Source organism: Acartia tonsa, chromosome 7, assembly GCF_053477335.1.
Source record: "Acartia tonsa isolate MP-2025a chromosome 7, ASM5347733v1, whole genome shotgun sequence".
Lineage (NCBI taxonomy): Eukaryota > Metazoa > Arthropoda > Copepoda > Calanoida > Acartiidae > Acartia > Acartia tonsa.
In genome coordinates this window covers 18762855-18780034 of record NC_137266.1, presented here as the reverse complement: position 1 = coordinate 18780034, position 17180 = coordinate 18762855, and the positions used below count along the sequence as shown (strand labels likewise).

Below are 17180 nucleotides of genomic sequence, written 5' to 3'. Positions count from 1 at the left end.
TCAACCTTTTTGCATGTAAGAATAAAAGTGAATTTCTTTGTGTGGATATCCCTTTTCAAAGAACATACAGTATACAAAATTCTTTATCTGTCGGTCAAGCAACAACAGACTAATACATTATTTTTATAAAGGTTTCGTGATTATCCACCATTCTTCTATTTTTTGTTTTTATTTGTTCTAAGTATTCAAGGAGATACATATTATCATCCTTGTTTTTTTAATTAAATTAAAACTTAAGACACCTAAAGAATATTTTCCATAAAGAACGTTTTTTCGTGCATGGCTATAAATAATATGAAACTATGACGTCATTCAATTGCCTCACACACTGCCTTAGATTTTGTTTGGGACATAGAATAATATTGTTAGAACTGTATTAATGTAGTCAAAAAAGATGTAAATTCTGTAAATAAGTGTCGCGGTAATAACAAAGCTTGCTATTTTAGATAAAAAAAAGGTCATATTTAAAAGTCATTGTCTATTCAACTATTTCTATTACCGGTTAAAACTCCAGAAAAAAATCCATTGCCGCAAAGAAGTATACAAAATAAATGTATAAGTTAGATGAACAATCAAGACAACTAACTGGTGGTGGAGACCTTATTCGTCTGTTAGCAAATTGCATTCTGTTCATATGTAGAGACTCGACTGTGTTTATAATTCCGACGATATTACTGATTTCAAGGACTCAATACAAAATATGCACAGGGTCCCCGCTCTGTGAGGAGAGTTAGATATGCCCCCCTATATTATTTACTTATATTAATGTACATAATTTTACATTCTAACTATAATATTCTATGAAGCCCAACAATTTAATATCCCAGCATACATTTAGACGATAAAAAATGCGCCATTTCTTTCCTCTTTCCGCCGCCGTGCTCTAAGAGGAACATTACCCAGAGAATCACCCAATTTCTCTCGGAGGCCTATTCCGGTAAAATCTTGCTCTTAGCATCTTTCTCCTGGTCGGAGTGTGGGTTGATGCTAATTGTAAGAGAACTGGCCTGTAATATATAAATTGTTGGACCCGTAGAGTGCACCATTACAGTTACCAAGTAACCATACAAGCAACACAGTAATTAACAGTAAGATTTTATAATTAGTAAAGTTACTGTAAATTTGTCAGCTATCAATTTTATACAAGATTCCTATTAAAAAACAATAATTAATTTTGTTAATTTGATGAATATAGAGTGTTTTTGATTAGTACACTTATGATTTGTTCCGACATAAATTCAATTTTAAAAAAATAGCGGAATGATTAAAACGTTCTGACTTATTCTTCGCAAGACACTAGACCCTTAGCTCAAAGGTTCCTACTACTGTTATGTCAGGACCACAATATTATCGAAGTAGGACGAATGCCAAAATAGGCACAACTAATTACCATACAAACTTAGGACCTCTAAACAAACGTCGTGTAATCAAAGAATTGGATGTATTAAGATCGTTTGGCCATCATTAAGCAAAATTTGGTTCAGAGTTACACCGAGTTTATTTTGAAAATGGGCAGAAAAATAATTACGTTATTTTCAAAATTTGTTTTACGTTTGATAAAATGGTTCATTTTTATCAATAAAGTTTAACCAAAAAACTTTATTTTCTTAAATCACTTAACTTTGCATGTTATTAAAATATAAAATTCAATTTTACACACTATTTCACACAACTGCAATTTCTGATATTATTCGATTATTCATATTTTGTACTTGGAAAAATAGTATGCATCATATATTTCTTTCATCCATAATGATTTTTTTAAATTTTTTTTCAAATTCAAAATAAGTTTCTTTTATTTTCACTGGTCTTAGGTTTGTTTTAGTGGGGAAGCTAATAACATAAAACTTTTTTTGTTCTGCATATCTCTTCCTAGATGTCATATTTCTGTCTTTGTATCTTGGACAAAGTAGTTTTAGACAAAGTAGCTTCGGACAAAGTAGGTTCAGGACAAAGTAGCTGTGTGTGCGAATGGGGCGTTTGTCCATATTTAGGTATGGAGACCGCTCTTCTATGAGTACTACTAAAACCTAATTTTAATGCAATACACATAGACATTCTCATCGTCGGTTCGTTTATTTAGAATGCTTAACCCTCTATTCCCACAAGTATAATACGAATTTGGTTGAGCTGGTGGAAGCTCAACAAAAGACCCACGCGAAGTATTATGTTGCTTTAACCTAAGAATAAATGGTTGGTTTTGATATTCGATTAGAATCATATAAGTATATTAAGTATTAAGGAAAGAAAATGTTTTTATAAAGTGTATTTATATCACAAGTGCATAAGTTAAGTATGGAAATATTTACAGGATAAGTGTTAAAATTATAAGTAGAGTAGGACAGAAATGTGCCCTAAGTCCCAAGCAGTGAATTGTGCTAAGTGTTAGAGTTCTAACATAAGGCCTGAGCTCAATTCATGCTAAGTACCAAGGGGCCTAAATTTAAACTACAATGCATGCCAAACAACTAAGTCATTACCTTTTTAAAGCCAGAAAGAGAAGTTGATGGTAGGAGAGTTAGTAAATAACTGAATAAATTCAAGAGGTACATGCTATAACATTAGCTCTGGACCAGGATTTTAGTGTTTGTCTGTGCAATTAAATATCTGTGTGTTAATATGTGACGTAAATCAGGCATAGTTGTAGGCATACATATATGTACTGGTTGTTTATATGATTACATTAACTATAAACATAATATCTTTAATAAACATATACTATTAGCAAATCACATACAGATTACCATGAATAGGCTTTCGTTACCCATATATGGTGTCATATAGGTAGAAACAGGCCTATGAATGCATAAATTGATACAAATAATGCCTTGGGCCTAGCTAAAGTAATTGTGTCTTGCCCCTGAGTGCTACTAGTTAATTGCAGGGCACGTGTCAATCAAAGGTTCATAATATGATCTATATAGTGTTGATTTTATATCAAGCATAGATAGATAGTTGTGGATGCGAAGCATTTCTGTAAAAGTCTCATATGTACGTTCAAAGAATTTGAAAATTGAGGATCGCATCTCCAATGGGGGTAAGTTGTTAAAAAAGAAAAAAGAGAAAAAGAAAAAATTTAGTAGTCCCAGTATATAGGCATATATAATAAACTATAAATGTATTCCAAGCTAGGTTAAATACGCTTTCCATTAAGAAAGTATGATTTGCGTATCTTCATAGCTGGGTATACAAGATGATAAACCTCCCAAATAGAATACATTCTTTTCTTGAGGGGTTTAGTTTTATCTAACTTTGTCACATCAATAAATGTTTTTGCGTTGGTAGTTCTGGATAGTTCAGCTTCTTCTGATGATGAACTAGGTGGTGAAGTGCTCTCGTTCGAAGTGTAGGTTGAGGTTGGGGGTGAGGTAGATATGTAACCAAGGGCGTCCACTTGTGCTACCTCGTTTCCATTCTCGTCCAAGGTGATTGAGTGATTTTCCAGGTCATAGTAGAGTTGGTTGAGGTCATCGGTAGAGAGGGACAGTGTGCTGCTGGAGCTGGTGTTACTATCGGTCTCCACTCTACTATCTTCTCTGGTAGTCAGGGCTGTATTTAACAAGAAATTCCTGATGGTGATGGACAGGTTCTCTGAGAATCCATCGTACTCAGGTGTGGTGATGATGTTGTTGTTCTCGTCTATTGTGTCAAGGTGTTGACAGGAACACAACCGCAATCCGTCCAAGGTAGGGTGGTGGTAGGGCTCCAATACTCCATGATCATCTAGGTTATCTCCAGGCTGGTCCATGGTAGATCCTAAAAAGAGTTAGTGCGCGTGCTCCAACCGGTTCCTTGGGGTATCCTGGCTATGGTAATCTAAACAAAAGAAGTTTTAATAATCTTTTATTAATCCTTTTATCCCTGGGATATTCTAGAAATTCTTTCGTTACAGATAGACCTATAATGGATTGGTTAGTTATCTCTATTTCTGTTAAATATAACTGTTTCCTGAATATAAACAATATTATATATAAAAATGTATAAGTACAATTAGTATTTACATATCGTATTATTTTCTTTGGTTACATTACTCGTATATATGTAAAAATATAAGATTTTACTAACAAAAGTTGGTAACCCTTTGTTTGTATATTTTGTATATGTACATATGGTTTATACCATTGTTGGTATTAGCTGTATTTATGTTATTTTTAACATGAATAAATTTTAATCATTTTAAAGACTAATATCTTACATTACGTCGCTATCAAGTGTACCTTTTAAACTTAATATCTATAAAATATATCGTTCGACGTCCGTAATTAAATTTTACGTAACAATAAGTTGTCAACCCTTTGTTTATGTTTGGGCGGTCAAAAGTGATAGGGGTTGGCTTTGAGCGAGGTTATAAAAAGCTGGCGGCCCAGTAATTATGCTCATTTATATAATAATTGTCCTTGCGAGCGGAGCTTGCGTTCGAGTGTTTAATTTTACCGCTAAATTCCAAGAGAATTTATATAAAAGTGATAAAATATAGTAACCCGTTTGTTTTATATGAATGTTTTTATGTTATAGATTGTTGATGTGCCCATTATTGCATTCGTTAGCCATTATTTAAGACCTAAGAATCTTATTTTTCTTCGTCGATAAGACCTTTATCACTGTATTTTAAACGAAAGTGGGTTTGAAGCAGTATGGGTACATCTTCAATATATGACAATTTTGTTCTATATAATATTTGTAGTTTTGATAGGACATATCTGAGTCAGCAAGTAAATTGACGTACCTTGTTTTGTTTACGTTTTCCGTCTGCAAAAGTTAAATTCGTTCATCGTAAACAAAACTTATAATGACACAGATATATTCCATCATTCTACTCGTTTTAACTTTTGATTATAGGGTTCCCTTTGTATAATCAAAACTTATTTGAGTCCTGATTCAAATCTTCTAAAACAATTTTACTATAGGTTTTAAAAATAAGATTTTCTTTTTACGTAATTCAATTATAATGACGTTAATTGATAGATTATTTACGTTACGAATAACTCAACCATATTATATAAAAAATGGTTGCTTACAAAAATTATATTTAGCTAGCTTTATCTAAAGTGTTTTTAAAACATCATTGAAGATATTCAGATTTAGCTAGTACATAAGTTTTAACTGCTTGATACATCATAATGAATATGTTTTTGATAGCTCAGCGATAGCTATTTTTAAGCGTTGAATCATGTAAAACTAATTACATATTCTTTAACTTAATTGAGTCTAATAAAACAAAGTTTTAATGTTTAAATAGCTTAACGATAGCTATTTTTAAGCGTTGAATCATGTAAGATTAATTACATATTCTTTAACTTAATTGAATCTAATAAAATAAAGTTTTTAATGTTTGAATAGCTTAACGATAGCTATTTTCAAGCATTGAATCATGTAAAATTAATTACATATTCTTTAATTTAAAGAATTTTACTTTTAGATGATAAATCAAAGTTTTAATGGTTAGGAGGTTCAACCATAGTTGCTTAAAATACAAAAGAATTATTCGTGTGTACAGTCTTTTTCATAAAATTAACTTTACTATATTGCCTTTCAGAATCACTAGTCCTCTTATTTTAAATTTACATTCGCTCATAATGTATGTGCCTGACAGCCTGGACGCGCATCAGAATATTAAGGAAAGATTCGAGGAATCAATGAGGGCGGCTGCGGCCACTCTCGCCAATTCCTCGTTTCTTGAAAATTCCTTAGACGACTCGAGTTCAGTGTACAGCGATCAGTCTGGGATGCCAAGCCTTGCTGATGTCGATGACTATGGGGGCACAAGTACTGTAGAGTCCGAAAGGGATCAAGGGGAGATGTTCGGCAACGAGCATCTCTCACTGATGCTTAGTAGAACGATACAAATCATCTGGTCTCTCCTCAACTCGGTGATGCAGAACTCCTGCGGTGACATTGGTGACGATGTTGCCGGAGGTGATTCTGGGTCTGCCGAGTTGGGGAGAGACCAGAAGACGAGTCTGGACACCTTCAACATGGATGGCTTAATTAACATGTTGTTGGGTTTAGCCTTGTTTTCATGTGCTCTTATAGTGGTCTTCTTCGGCGCTGTAGGGCTTGAGACTCTCACACGTATTGACGACACCTCAGACAGGTCGCTGGCTCGCTGGATAAGAGATGTATGTACGCGCCTCCGAAACATAGGCGTCAGGACCATTGAGCTTCTCCACTGCAGTAACAGGACCAACAGGACTAGAGCTGGGGCTATGTCGCCAACTGCGGAGCCGTCGGACACCATGTATGAAGCCGCGTCCTCTGAGATTGATGATATTCTGTCGGATACACAGGTGAGTTTTCTTCTGTTGTATATTTCTTTTTTTTGTGTTTTGTATAATTTTTTTTTTTTTTCTCGCCACCCGATTTGTATAATTAAGCATCATGTTGGTGTATGGTTGTTCTGTCCTATTCTCACTTCCTCAACGTTGACTTTCGGCTCTTCCATATATATCGCTCACCGTTTGTCATCGTTTTATGTCGCCAGAGAAATCTGCTCGGTTACCGCAATTAAGTTGAGATACCAGTTAACATTTACTAAAATCTTAAGTAGCAACCTAATATTATTTCCCTCTGGGAAAGTTAAGAGTTTGCTCGTGCCGTACGTTTCTCATTGGGGTTTAAATGTTAGATCAAGACTTTAATGTTTTCCTTTTGTTTTAGGCTCCCTCTGCTAGTCCATCGACTCCAGCAGAAGTGAGGTCCAGAATTGGCCTGTTTGCCGTACACTGTTTGTCTGCCCCTGAGGATCGGATTACTGGAAGAAGTGTGCCTGTGGGCTTGGAAACCTCGACGGGAAGTCCTGGCTTCCGTCCGTTGATTGTGGATCAAACAGAGCGTTTACATGTAAGTGTCCATACTTTAGTTTTCTATTAATTTTCAGAAAGAGGCTGTATATTTGTACACGTATCTAGAGGTATTTGCAACTAAAATTCTTTTATTGGTAGAATATTAATCTTAAAATGTATGGTTGCATAAGCATTTTTGAACCGATCTAAGATTTTAATTCTAGTATAAAGTGGGTTGAATTGCTACCTAATCATATAGCTTTACAGGATTTTAGGCATTCTCATTTCCTGATTTTCCTAGACTCATTGTTAATATTGCGATTAAACTAATAAGATTTATTATATTTTAGGCGACCAACTCAGTTAATCTGGAGGAACACTATACAAACATGCTAAGATTTAGCCCACCCAATTCTGGAGGGTCTGCAGAAGGATCCAGCTATAGTTCATCCCTATGCTTGAGTCGAATTGATTCCCCATCTGCAGCGGACCTTTCAGCGGTAAGTTTGCTACATTCGTTTAATATTATTAGTCGCCAAAGCTACGTGACATGAGGTAAAGAAGTTGGTGACTTTAGCTATGCATATTTACAATAAGTTATTTTAATCATGGTGCTATTTTCGTTCCATTGGTTAGCATCATGACTTTAGCAGAGTTAATAAAAATTTTCTAAAAGTATCAAGACTGTTCAATTATCTATATGGGTAGACATTATTATATTTCTCCCTGATTATTTTGTTAAGATTTTCTATTTTCACTAATATTTACTTCCCTATTTTAGGAAGCGGAGAATACCCTTCCTCTGGTGAACGTGTTCGAGATCGATATACCGTCCAGCCAGTTCGGTTCCATGGGTAGTGATATTCGGTTCCCATTGCCAGAGAGAGTGGTTGGAGGTTTAGAGCGGCTGCGTCTTACAGTCGAGACTCCCACCCCATCTCTTCCACCAGAGACTGCCTCAGAGACTGCTAGCCTGACTTCAATTGTGCGTTCGTCGGATAACAGCAGAGAGGAGTCCGATGCTGAAGGTGTCCCTCGGCGACGGGGTTCTGCCGGCCCTAAGCGTACGCGCTGAAGTGGCGAATGTTAGCTTGGTCATAGACATTGTAAATTTTATTAGACAAAGACTGCTCAGACACTTGTGACAAAATTCTTAATCTATGTAACTAGTCAAAATAGTGATTACTATTCAGTAAAATATTAAACGTTATGACTTTCATACTGTACAAGACCAAATAATTTACACCATTGTTATTTTGTTATATCATTACGTGTTAGCTTGTAAGGAACCTAGTATGTAAGGAAATATTGGTATAAGGTTGTATTTTCTTTCCCCTAATTTAAAACTTCGTGTAATCTCAATTACTTTCATCCTAGTTGAGCTAAATTTCTTTCCTCAATATTATACTTACAATTTTAATTTCAGCCTTATATCACAATTTATTCATTTTTGTTAGCTTTAAGGGTTATGTATATAGATATTTAATCGAACTTGCGCCTCAGTACCTTTTCTCTGATCTTTTCATTTATATCCATCCCTGTGCATTAATCGTGAATTTTAATTGTGCTGTGATATATATAGAGGACCTGTAAATAGCATATATTTTTGTAACCAATATCTAAGTAGACTGAAGGACTGACATTAGCCAAAGCTATTTAAATATGCTTATTCAAGTACTTATAAGAGAGATATGTAAAGACTGTTTGTAAATTTTAATATTTGAGCAATTAAAGTAGTTTCATGGATCGAGTAATTTCATTAAGGAGGATTATTTAACTTATTAAGATTTAGAATATATATCATTCCTCTTCAAAACTATAGATCTTTACATCCCTTTAATTCTTGCTACAATAACCGTGAAACTTAGGTTTTGGGGTAAAATTTTCTTAGGCCTGTCATTAAAGTTAAATCTAAACTTTTATTTCCACCAAATAGAATTTCCTGATTCAAGTAGAGTCGTTGCTAAGATGTGTCCCTATATTTATACATATAAGTCTTTGCATTTATTGCTCAATTGTTTTTAGTGATCTCGGAATTTTTCTTATGTGCCAATATACAGCTTAAGTCCAAAAAAAAATATTAACTAAATTTGTTAAAACTTGTCAGAAATCTTTCTTATTATCACAATTTTGTTTGCCAACGATTTTTGTTAAATGAAAGTTTATATTCTGTTTTCGAAATTGTCTTAACTTTATAATTTTCACCAAAGAGAAATATTTGTCAAATTTTATACCTTTTCTAAAGATTATCTACTTTTGTTAAAATAAATATAGAGATTTTTAAGTAACATACATAACTTGTTAATTACTGGTTTAATATATGTTGTATAAAATTACGTAGCTTACTCTATAAGCGTTACTTGTTTGTTTGTCACGTTAATAGTGATAATAATTAAATTAAATTGTTACCTTTAGGAAGCGTTTAGCCTAGTTTTAAAGCTTGCTTATTTTATAACAATTAAAATGAGTAATAATATTACCTACTATGTTCTTTTGGTGTCATAGTTACTATATATGTGGTTTATTTTCTTACCATTTCTATCATTACCCTTTTAGATAACTCATATAATAATAACGTGGAAATTTTATGAGAAACATACAAGAATACAAGTACAATATTGTATAGGTAACTACGAGAGTATTATATTTTCCGTTTGGCAAGGTCTTTTATATCATTGGGAATGTCCGTTAGTCTTTCCATCTGAATGCCTTAGAAGTTAAATCATAGGAAACATGTTAACTTGTATATTTATCTAACAATTCTGTTTGAGTTTCTAGGTCGATAACTAGCGGTATGCGCGGCGGGGTGACCTCTCCGGCCGTAGATTACCGTTAAGTTATGATGATGTGCGTCTGGTCGTTGAGGGATAAGCGTTCTACCGCGTATACGCAAACTCCTCTGAAATGCTCTTAATATTCTTTTCAAGAGTCTGACTAGGAATGTAGTGATCCTGTCTAATATTATAACCATGATAATTGTTATTGATACGTATATAGCTATTTCTTCTATATGAGCGAAGATAGTTCTAATGGTCAATGGTTCTTTAGGTTTTGGTGGGCACAGTGCTTCTGACGCAAATGGTAAAGTTCGTGCCGTGGTCTGTCGGTCATATCCTAATGCGAATTGTGCTATTGTATCTCCTAATGTGAGATTATATGATCCTCCTGTTATAATAAAAGGAGTGGATGTAATAGTTATTGATGCATTCTCTAAACTGCGATTAGTATTTTCGCTCAAGCTAGTAAAGACAATTCCATCTTGCACATGAGTGTAGGGATAAGTCTGTTTTGCCAAAGGGCAGTGCTTGGTTATCAATGTTTCATTAACGCTAAGTAGTCCTTTAAGGCACTGGTCAGCTTCAATCGGTAGATAAGCGTTATAATAAGATTGTCTGTAAACTCTTTTGGTTTTATCCAAGTAATAAATGGAGTCGATATAGCACTCATCAAAAGGAATTGGTGCGTATCTGTAGATTTTTATTGGCTCAGAACTTAATTCCATGGATAGGATAGTGGTGAATGATGTGGTGCCACCACTTAAACGACTTTGGACTTCTAATCCAAGATTATGAGTATAGTCCAAGTTAAGTTCTTGCCTTACAAAAGTTTTAATAGAGTCTGTGATGTCTGTCTTTGCAAGATCTTGAATTAGAGTAAGTCTGAAGTTCAAGTCTGCTTTAAGATCTTCTAAGTTCGTGATGGCTAAGTTGCTCAAGCTATCAACATAAGAGTATTCTGCTGTTTGCACAAAGTTAGCTGCTTTGGCATGAAGGATTATACCACTTACAATTTGTGGTACTATCTCCGCAAGCAATAACTGTGTAAAGTCAAACTTATCATGATCTAGCTTATAAGAAAGCTTATTTACGTTATTAGTCACTTCAATGCGGTTAGAACTTATTAAAGGAGTTATTGTTTCAATAGCTTCCTTGATGTCGCGAATAAGTTTTATTACGTCATTAAGCAAGTCCTTAATCTTTTTGGTATATAACTTGCCTATAAGTTTAGTTTGTGCTGAAGTGAATGTGCGTCCATCGTAGCTAATGTCTACTTGATTCTTCAGGCCATCATAGATTGCTATTTCAGGCGCTGTATTGTCTACAGATATATCAACTTGAATGGATCGAATTGCTACAGCTGTGTAGCCTATATATTCTCCACTTTGATAATGAGTGGGTATCAAATCTGTTATTGTGTCTGCTGTTGTACTATAGTAGTACATACTTAGTATTATTAATATTATCTTAGAGTACATTGTTAAACAGTTAAGTTTATTTACTAGATGCTTATATCCACAATCAAAAGCTATTTTTCTGACTGGTACACTTACACTAATAGTTAAGGTCTTCACTGCTTGGAGTTCTATGATAAACTGACTTATTTTTCCAAAATCTATTTATTATCCCACTTTCGCTACTGCTAGATCCTGAGTGGGCGTTTCCGGTTTCTAACTATAATTAAAGTTTTTGACATAATTTTTTTTGTATGTAGATTGGTTATAAGCTTAATAACTAATCAAGTTCATCTCAATTCAAGGCATTTATATATAGGTTGTCTAATAATGTTTTTATGCTTGCGTGATTTACACAAAAGTATTAGATATTTTAACTTTTAACTCAATTTTGTATATATTGGGTTACGCAGTGACATGCGTATAATTGTACAGTTTGTATTACTCGTTTGACTCTGTTTAGATTATACAGATTCAAAACTTATACATATACAATTTTCCTTTTATTATATATTTTTGTGTATAAATATTTTTGAAGGGATCGACTTATTTAGTCGACATGTATTGTATATGGTTGGTCTCCCCCTGTCAAGAGAGAAGACGTAAATTTTACCACTGGATATATAACCTTGAGTGGGAAAATTCTACATAAATTATGATATCTCTGTTATCAGATTAGAATAACATGCTATTATATTGTTCCCGAGTTTACAGGGTAAACGGAAATGCAAGTGATTGTTATTGGTTTTGATTTATATGTCTTGAAATTTGATATTATAATTTATGTTTAATGTTATATAGATATGAATTCTGTACGTGTGCAGAATTATAGGCTTTGTATTAATTAAGTTTGCGTTTTGTTATGATGATAGTCATTATGTAACTTATTTGTGCATAAAGGAATGACTTGTGCACATATTTTTATTTTTTTTGTTGCAGATTTTGCTTTGGCTAAACTTGTAAGCGGAAGCGTCTCGCTTAGTTAGTTATCTTTTAGTCCATGACTTTATTGTAAGATTTTATAATTACTCTTTTGTATTCTCTATGAAAGTGTCAAAATATTAGCCAATTGGTTTGAAACTCTTTAATTTTGAAAGGGTATTTAACTTGTCTGTATTTATATCAGATCTCCTTTCAACCATGTTTATTTTGAACACTTGCAATTTGTTAATATGTGAGAGGGTATGTGTGATAATAGGATTGGTCTCACGTGGAAGGTATTTAGTTAATTCCATGAATTTTCTGTAAGTTTACCTTTATATATATATATTTTTTTTTTATGTGATTTTTAGTTGTAATTTTATCTTTAATTTAGCAATTAAAACATGTTTTGGCTTCGTTTAAAATAGATATAGGGGAGTTTTATTATTTAAACTTTTAAATATCCCTGTTTTATCAAAAATTGCGTACAGCATATAATATTGCGTATGGAAAGAAGAGCAAAAGTGTTCCCTTCTTATAGTATGAGCTATAATTGGTTCATATGGTTTATAACTTAAATATTTTATGGCATTATTATTAGTTGTGTTGTTGTTATAACAGCTCAAATCTACTTTGGTTAGAATTGTAAAATACCTGTTATTCATTTGTTGACAAAATGCATTGGTTTATTATAGTTCTGAAGGATTTTTTTTTCTTTAAGTTTTAAAGTTTTAAAGAAGTCTGAGTACAATATGCAAGAAAAACTTAATTTTGTTTTGACTGAAATTTCCTTTAAGGGTAGGCAATGGTTTTTGCTTAATTACTAGATCTTTAAATAAAATCATTGATGGGTGAAATTGTGGCATATCACAATATATACTGTTATTGTGCTTTCATAATAAAAGTATGAAAAGTATAGTTTTGTTCGTACAGACCTTAGTCAATTTTGTCTTTATCACTATTATATACAAATTAGATGCACTTTTGCCACAGTATAGTTTTGGGTACATGTTTCAGGCATTATTAAAGGCTGATGGGTTAAGTATCTGAGATGTATTTCTTAGACTTAATGTTAACTGCAAGGTTACTGGGGAATTATAATTCATAGGGTTTCAAGATAATCAAAGTTCAAGCGATTCAATACGGTTTTTCCTTGCTTGCAAATGCAATGATAAGTTTGGTATCTTATCACCAGGGGTGATATAGTATTGTATGCTTATATAAAGATTAGATCAGGTGGTAAAAGTGGTTTGTGAGTTCTAATAATGCAGTATATAATAAGACTATTACATAAAAGCTAGAAGTGGTACTAACTTTATTTGATAGGGTTATTTTACATGTCAATGTGCTAGTTAATTCTACCAAAATTGGTCCAATTGCCAAACTTTCATAGTGTCCTCTAAGTTTCACCGTTGTGCTGGGATTGAGACAAAAGTTCATCCAACCCGAAGGTATAAGTGAGCTCGAATGTGCTATTGGTTCATTTATGCCTATTGTTGTGAATATGCGCGTAAAGAGTTTTTTTTTTTTTTGTAAAACTGTAAGTCCATATATCTTTTGAAAACTGCTATGCTTGTTTTCAATTTATACTGCAATAGACATGTAAATCTAGAACCAAGGAAAAGTTACAGCTTTTCAAGGTAAGTGAAATTTTCTCAAACTAAATTTTCTTTTATGTGCGTATTCTCCACAACTTTCTTCAGAATATTCAAAATATACGTTCAGTAATTCTGACTTCGTTTTTAAAATAGTTCAATCAATTTAATGATACTCCCTAAGTATACTGGGCTCCTGGGGTGGAGTGTACTGTCTAGGTCATGTCCTTAATATATGTTTTTGTTATACAATTTTGTCTTGTCTGTCTTAGGGTGAGTTTTAGTGTAAAGTTTGCTTCACAAGCAATAATAGTCTTTTAGACAAAGTCCCAGTGGTATTTTGGCACTGTTGATTGTTCAGGATCTTTTCTTTTGTCTACACGTGAATGTATGAAGATTTTAGAATTATGCCATAAAATATCAGCTATATTATTATTCAAGTTTCTCTCTCTCTTTTTTTTTAAAAGTATTGTGTGAAATTTTCAATCTTGGCCATACACCTTAACCTAATTTCTACATCATCATCTATATGTTCAATGAAATGAATTTACTGTATTCAGGAGTAGATGAGACTGGAGTTTTATTTAGCATTAAGATGATAATCAGATTAAGATCACTCATGATATGTGAGTGCCCTGTTTGACAGCTGTATGAATTAAAGTGTATATATCAGCTTAATAAGTTAATCAATGTAATAATTGATTTTGTGTTTCAGATTGGTATAAGAGTGTCATTGGGTTGGCTACTAGTAACTAGAGTAATCTAATTAATAGCTGGCGTGTTTCGTGCTATGGCAAGTTGATCCAATTCGTCATCAGATTCGTCTACTTCTGGTAGCATAGGTAGTCCATATATGAATGATCCTGAGAAGTCAAAATCAACGACTACCTCTCTGACAATAGATTGGTCGCTGGACTCTATGTAACCAGTGATAACTGTGTTGGTGATAGTGTGATCGGAGTTGTTGATTATTAAAGCTCTGCCACTGAGTTGTCCATCATCATTGATAATGAGTTGTGTTTGTCCAGGTAAGATTTTGATGCCTGCATTTTCGTTTGAAATATGATCGTCGCTGAGGATTACTTGTGTTCCAGGTGCTAGGTTGAAAAAGTGGTTGATATTCATTACTATCACTTGGGTTTCTTTAGCTTTGATCTTTTTAACTACTCCTGTACAGAGCTGGAGCTCAAGTTCAGAACAGAAGATACTGCTCAGCGGTCCTTCAGGGTGAAGAATGGAATACAAACACGGTGCTAACCGGTATTTGTCTGTGACAGGCGTCCATGTTAGCTGTAGGCTTCTAATACCATTTAGTCCAATTATCATAGGTGCGACATCCTCATGGTTTTCAGCTACAATTGAGAAGGGAATTGGGTAGTGACGGCTCGAGAATGATGTGGGGCGAATCATGAGGGTTACTTCTCTGGGTTCGGGGATCTTGTGATCTACATGTGTAACTGGTAGATCAAGACTTTCTTCCAGCTGATTTTCATCATCGTTCATTACTATACCGAACAACTTGCTATAGTACCTGGCTGATATGATGTTTTTATCTGTTGCTGAGTCAAGTAAAGCTGTCATGCGTACATCATAATCATATTTACAATCTATTTCTTCTGGCATACAGCCAGAGCAATGGAGGTACAATTTTCTTTCTTCCTCTTTTGCTGGTGTAGTATTATCTCCTACTTGATCTTTAGGTTCATTGAGATCTATGTCTGCTGTGTCAGCTGTGATTCCACCGAGGTTACAATCTCTAGATGATTCCTCAGCATTGGCTTTAGCCCAGTCTTCATATGTTTGCCTGAAGACACCACTAGGTCTCACCTTACCACTATGGTATAATTCCATCATGGCTGGCCTTCCAGGACATAAGTGTCGAGAATGGTATAACTCTTTACCATATGTCTTATAACAGTTTGTACAGAAAGCTGATGTCATTACAGTTGGGTATAATCGCCCTGTATCATCACATAGTAATCTACATCCATCAGATATGTCATGAGAATATTGTCCACATGCTACACAGTAGCGTCCAGGTGATAACCTATAAGAAGCCTGATAATCCCGTTTGGTATTCCTTTGAGAATGCCTGTCCCTGTTATCCCTGTGATGAGGTTTGGGATTGGGTGACTTTGTAGCCATTTCTTTAACGGTGGATTTTCTTCTATGATAATTTGAGATGGCCTCTATTTTGGCAATTTGTCTGTCTCTATAGTTAGCTCTTCTCTCTTTAGATTTCGAAGTGTTGGTGGTGTGGATTCTCTTGTGTTCTATACTCGTTGTACAGTTTGTGCAGAGATGCCTTCCAACTTCAAGTGAACCACTCGTATTAGGTCTTCCAAGTTGTATTGTGTTCAGTTTCTGCGAGAGTAGAAGTTCTTCTGCTGGTTCTGCTACTTTTGTTCGCCTGTGGGAAACAGTTTTCCATGAGTCTGATAAGTTAGCTTTTGTTGCTAGTGAGGCCAGAGGTATCACATTCACCTCAGGGCTCATATTCCTTTTGTCAATTTGTTCTGACTCTTCTAAGTTGGATATTTGTATTTCCTCATAAGCATCGGAGTCTCTAATGTCTGTATTAGCTGAAGGGGTGTTCATACCAGGTGTTGTCGAGCGTCCCCGACAAGGAGTGGTTTCCTTACCAGCTTCATCATCCTGCTGGCCTTGCTTGCGGGCAGATGACATGATAATAGTTGTAAAGTCTTAGAACTAATTATAAGTTCTTTTAGATGCTAGTGGAATGTTGTACTATTTTTATGATAAAAATAGCGGAAGTTCGAGAGGAGTACAAATAATGGTTATAGTTTAAAACAATCAAGAATTTGTTTAAGCTAACAATTCTTTGCTTTAAATTGTGTTTAGCTATAGATGGGTATGATATATGCTTCACCTATAGTTGTTTCTACGTCGTATATATGTACGTGTGAGCTTTTGATTGATATTCTAAAGATGTGCGCTAATGCACCCTTATCCTTAATTTGGCTCAACTGTAGAAACACTCCTACTTAACTTTTATACAGTTTTATTTATGGAGTCAATTTGAGCTAGTTAGCTATTCAAATTGGTTATTAAGTTAAGTAATGTTTGCAGCGGAGTTAATTTGGGTATGCTTATATACTATCACAAATTAACTTTTAGTTTGCTCAGGAGTCGACTTTCCCAGCAAATTATGGTTGTCGAGAAAAAAAAAAAAAACAGCAATTTATAATCCTTGTTGAACTCTTACTTCACTCCAAGGATATGTGTTTATAGCTTACGATCTACTTATTCCTGTAAGGCTATTATGAATATAACTTACTAAGGTTCACTCCCAAAGGATCGTCTATATTCTAATAATATTGCAACAATTTTGCCTGAATGTCAAAGATCTCGCCACCTCTTACTTATAGTTGTATTAGGGGTTTCCTTCCAATCCTATAACGTAATTTGCGCAAAATTGGGGCTTCACTTATGACTTCAATTCTTATAACTGTAGTGGGATATACAATTTAGATATTCCTATATTTATATATGTAAAGATTGTTTTCAAAATTATCTGACCGGATGTAATCTAATTATAATTAGTAGTATTACAATATTCAAGTGCAAGTTTACTCTGAGGAAGTGTGAGATCCTACACTAGGTGGCCAACCTAGAATGTGGAGGTTGTCA

General features: G+C 34.1%; 1 protein-coding gene across 1 annotated transcript in view; it reads left to right on the top strand.

Moving 5' to 3' along the window:
- The first annotated feature begins 864 nt into the window (after positions 1-864).
- The window catches only part of LOC145324990 (uncharacterized), a 37638-nt gene continuing 21322 nt past the window's right edge, over positions 865-17180 (top strand). The window contains exon 1 of the mRNA XM_080167766.1: positions 865-1088. The gene's annotated coding sequence lies outside the window, so the exon portion shown is untranslated. The remainder of the gene's footprint in view (positions 1089-17180) is intronic.